The 4,864-nt window shown below is 48.5% G+C and overlaps 1 pseudogene; it reads right to left on the reverse strand.

The window, feature by feature from the left end:
- Positions 1-3,432: 3,432 nt before the first annotated feature.
- LOC111177579 (adenylate kinase 2, mitochondrial pseudogene) lies at positions 3,433-4,176 on the reverse strand (annotated as a pseudogene).
- Positions 4,177-4,864: the final 688 nt, after the last annotated feature.

The following is a 4,864-nucleotide window of genomic DNA, read 5'->3' on the forward strand; positions in this document are numbered from 1 at the left end:
CACTCGTACTATTCAGTTTGCAGAAATGGAGATATGCTCATGAGTCTAAATCACAGGGTGAATTCTTAAGAAGCTTTCAACCCTGTCCCATCAGTAGTGTTAAGGGTTTCAAACTGTGCTCAGTGAAGTCTTGGAGTTCTACAGAGGTTTGCCTGGGTTCCCTGGGGGTGTTTTTTCAAATGGTGGAAATCTTTAGCTCTTTTTTGTGAAGGCACAGATTTATTTAGTGGTTATAGTATAGGGTGGCGAAAGCCCATTGTTTCTCATCATAATTCCTTTCTAGTCAATTACCATTGACAATGGCATACAGTCAGTGGTTGCCGTGTGCTGCTGTAGTGAGGTCACAGTCGTGAGGAAAGCAAAGAGGTTTAAGTCTATTATGGATTTCCTAGAGCCTAGTAAGAAATGACAGTGCAAAAGAGCCCACAAATTAGACTTGACAGTCTTAGGCAGTGTTGCAGAAACGGTCAGCTATCCACCTAAACCCATTTTCCCCTTCCTCCACGGTATTACAGTTGTAGTCAGTCTTAGTTATGCTACGTTTCCCAACCTCCCTTGCATTTAGGTTTGGTCATGGGACATTCTTCTTGCCAATAAAGTGCGAGCTGGATGCCATTTCTCTGTCTGGACTTTAGTTAAGCCTCCTCCACATTCTTTTTCCCTCCCTCTGGCTGAAACCTGATCATGGCTTAGACTCATTTTCAGGCAGATAATGACAGTCCTTGACTTTGCTTAATGACTGAACTGTTATTATTTGTCCTGTTTGACTGTTTTTCTTTCCTTCTGCATTTTCTCACTTCTCTGATTAAATTTTTCTTTGACTAAAGTTTTTCTACAGACAAAAGGCAGGTGGAGGACATGGGGGTGCGGTGGAGGGAGTCCTGTGAGGAAGGCCCCATAGGGTCCTGCTCGGTTACATTTCTCCAAACAAGCTGGATATTATGATACCACCTTATGTTTTTTTTTTTTTTTTTTTTTTTTTGCAGTATGCGGGCCTGTCACCGCTGTGGCCTCTCCTGTTGCGGAGCACAGGCTCCGGACACGCAGGCTCAGCGGCCATGGCTCACGGACCCAGCCGCTCCGCAGCATCCTCCCAGACCGGGGCACGAACCCACGTCCCCTGCATCGGCAGGCGGACTCTTCACCACTGCGCCACCAGGGAAGCCCCCATACCACCTTATCTTTACTCAAGCTTGCCTCTCTGCCTGATATGCCCTTACAGTTCCCCTCTTTCTTCCAGGATGAAATTCTGCTCATCTCTAAAGCCCAGATCAAGGGTGACCACCTATGAGAAGACTTCCTGGGTTCTCTCCCCTTTCTCTCTTTCCCACTCGCCTCTATCTCCATAGCACTTGGTGTGAAGTGCTGGGGGAGCATCTTTCATAGCATATTTCAGTTAGCTGTTGTTCCATGCTAGATCGACCATGAACTTCTTAGGATCTTATTCGTCTCCATCCTTTGTTCTTGGTCCACGCCTGACATGGAGCAAGCCGCCCATAAATAGTTGTTGAATTAAATGAGCGCCCATTCCCAGGTCTGACACACTCCCTGTACCCAAGGGAATGGAGCCCCTTGGGTGAGGGGAGGGGTGGGTCTGACGGCAGCCCCCTCTGTGTAATTATCCCCTTCTAGTGAATAATGGGGCTTCAGCTCTGTGTCTGATTCTTTGATGAAGATGAAACTATTTAATCAGGTTTGGTTGCTCATCTCATCATCTTCCCGCATCACACCCCTCCTGACAAGTTCATTAACTGGAAGAAAAATTGATGACCTCGTTAGTTCTGCACATTGGTTCACTTAGGACAAATTGGAGCTTTCGAATGTTGCTCAGCTCTGACCCATGGTGGCACAAGGCCTCACTCTCAGGACTGTTTGGATCCGCCGTGCCCTCAGTGCCTTCGTGTAACGGGTTGCCCAGGTCATTTCTGTTTGAACTAGTGTCTTTTCCAATGTAAATCTCTCTCTCTTAGGTCCCCCTCATCCTGCTCTGTGAGGAATACACCACTTGCTCACCCCCCCCACCTTGAAGGTTTTCCTCTCTGACACGCATGGAAATCTTCTCCCCCAGGGCCTGGTTTCCTTCCGGGCCCCACCCCCATGCAAGAAGCATTCACTGCATCCCCAGGGTCCTAGCTCTGGTGAATCTGGAAGCAGAACACGCTGGGATCTCAACCAAAGGACCGGAATAAATGGAAAGACCTGGAGAAAGGCGTGTGGGAACGGGGGCTGCTGGCCACTGCAAGCCTAGCCAAGGATGTGAAATGCTGAGTCTGCAGCAGTGGAAGCTGTGGCCGGTTCTGGTGCTGTCCAGGGCACCCATCTTGGCAAGCAGAGCATAGCGGACAGAGTAGCCTGGGTGGTGGGTGTTCCTGAGGGTCAGGGGCAGAGGCTGAAGGATTGTGGTCCTGGGACATGCTATTCTCTCTTCCTCAAATGTTCTTCTTTCTCCCCCCTCTAACTTCACCCTATTTGCCAGACAAACTCCTATTCAGTTTTCAAAAGCCAGGTTTTTCTAGAAAGCCTTTCCTATCCTCCTCCCTGATGTTGTTGGTCACTCCTGTCTCTGTGTTAGCTCTCTGTCTTGAACACGTTTTTATTTTTTATTTTTAGTTTTTACAAACATTTAACACACTTTATTGATTTAGGGGCCAAACAAAGGCAGCATTTGGACAGTTAAGAAAGGCACCTCATTGAAAATAATACATCACAGTGCTGTTGAGTGATCCCAGTCACAGGATTTGAGGATGGAAAGGACAATCTTTGGATAAGGTCGCTTAGGACACTTGCTCATTTATTCAAAAGGGTCCTTCCACACGACATGGATGGAGGAAGGCAAGAGTGTAGGACTGTGGCATGTGCTGGGTGGCTGTCGAGAGCTCACCCACGAGAACCGGTGGGCTGGTACATCAGTGGTAAGTTGGGAAGGGAGTGAGACCGGCCTGTCCCACCTGCCCTATGACTCCAGTAAACCTGATGTGCTGAGCCCCTACCCCCACGAGCACACTCTGTATCTCTTTCAAATGGGGAGATGACTTTTTTTTTTTTTGGGGGGGGGGAGACGACTTTTTGATCTCATGGTATGGGGAACCAGGGTTAGTAGTCATCTCCTGCCCTGTTCCAAGCTACAGGACAGACTGGACAACGGTGTGATTTCCGGCATTCCTGGGCTGACATGAGGTTCTGATAAAAGCTGAGGTCTTAGGGCACTGGCTTTAAAAAATATTGTCACCAGTCTGGAGTAAATGACAACGTGATTCCTTAGAAATAATACTGCACCTCCCTGTTTCTATTTATACCCTCCAATCAGTGTTTTAAAAAATCAATTTTTCCCTTTGCTTATACTTTTTAGGACTCCTACTCCATGGAAAAGAAATCACTTCACTACAGCACTGCTGCTCTTCCCATTCTCCTCTTGAGCCCTCACCAACCCTCCCTCTCCATCCTTACCCTGACCACCCCTCCCCTCTGCCCAGCACCTAAGAGCAGGGATCACACCGCAGGGTGATGAGCAGTGGTGCAGTCTCGCCTGGCATTCTGTTACTAGGATGTGGCTTTGGAGAAGGCTGCTAGCATGCTTGCAAACACAGCGTCAGGGGTCTGGGATGCGTCGATGGCAGAGTGGATCCCCCGTTTACTGTAGTACTCCACCAGCGGGGCACTCTGAGTGTGATAGGTCTCCAGGCGGATTTTCAAGGCCTTCTCATTATCATCTGATCGGCGGACCAAGGGTTCCCCGGTGATATCATCTTTCATGGGCTCCTTTGGGGGGTTGAGCTCCTCGTGGTAGGAACGGCCACTCTCGGGGTGAATCAGTCTTCCTGTGATTCTCCGCGTCAGCAGAGAGTCTGGGATGCTGAATTCAATCACAGAATCAAGCTGTTCTTTCCTCTTCTCCATGAGGTCATCAAGCATTTCTGCCTGCCTCACAGTCCGAGGGAAGCCATCTAGAAGAAAACCACTTTTGCATGGAGGCGTCTCCAAATTCTTCTCAATGAGCTCCACGACCATTTCATCGCTCACCAGTTTCCCAGCATCCATAGTTGCCTTCAGCTTTTTTCCCAGCTCTGAGCCAGAAGCCACCATAGCCCTCAGCATGTCCCCAGTAGCCAAATGGCAGACACAGAAGTTTTCAGTCAACTTGGGTGCCTGGATACCCTTGCTGGCTCTGGGCGGCCCCAGAAGCACGGCCCGGATGTCTTCAGGACACTTGAACACGTTTTTACAGCTGCGTTTGTCACGGCGTTGTGATTATTAAGTGTGATTATTAGGTTTCTTCCACTTTACAGAGAGCTCTTGTGAGAACAGATTTTCTCCTGTATCCTCAGTGCCCAGCACGAGCCCACTGGAACCTCAAAGCTCCTGCCGAAGTTCAGCGCTCAACTTTGGTGATACTGGCAGAGTGACAGGTAATGAGGTAAACTGAGGCAGAAGGCCAGTCTGATGGCCTTCTGTATCTTTTTAAAATGTTGACTGGGGTTAAATGTTTTTCACAGATGATAATGTTGTTGACACTTTTTCAGCTGCTTCTTTCCACTGGATAACTCTGTTTATAGTGGGTTAGCTCTTCAATAGCTTATTCATTTTTGTGTTTTCCATTTAAAAACATGGCTACAGCCTCGTGTGCTGCAGCACACAGACATATGGTTCGTTGCTAGGCTAAACCCAGACATCTGTTGAAGGCCAACCTAGGGCTGGCGTCCTAGGGCCATGCTTATCTGGGACAGGATGTCAGACAGATCATTTGTTCATAAGGAACAAAACCCCACTCCTACTAAAGTAAATAAAACAGACAGTGCAGGGAGGTCTCCCAGACAGTCACCGGTACAGCCCTGGGGACACACTTGTTGAACAGATGGATCTCCTT

This window comes from Delphinapterus leucas, chromosome 2, assembly GCF_059928025.1.
Source record: "Delphinapterus leucas isolate spDelLeu-1000000601 "Yukka" chromosome 2, BTC_Dleu_Yukka2, whole genome shotgun sequence".
NCBI classification, from domain to species: Eukaryota; Metazoa; Chordata; class Mammalia; order Artiodactyla; family Monodontidae; genus Delphinapterus; species Delphinapterus leucas.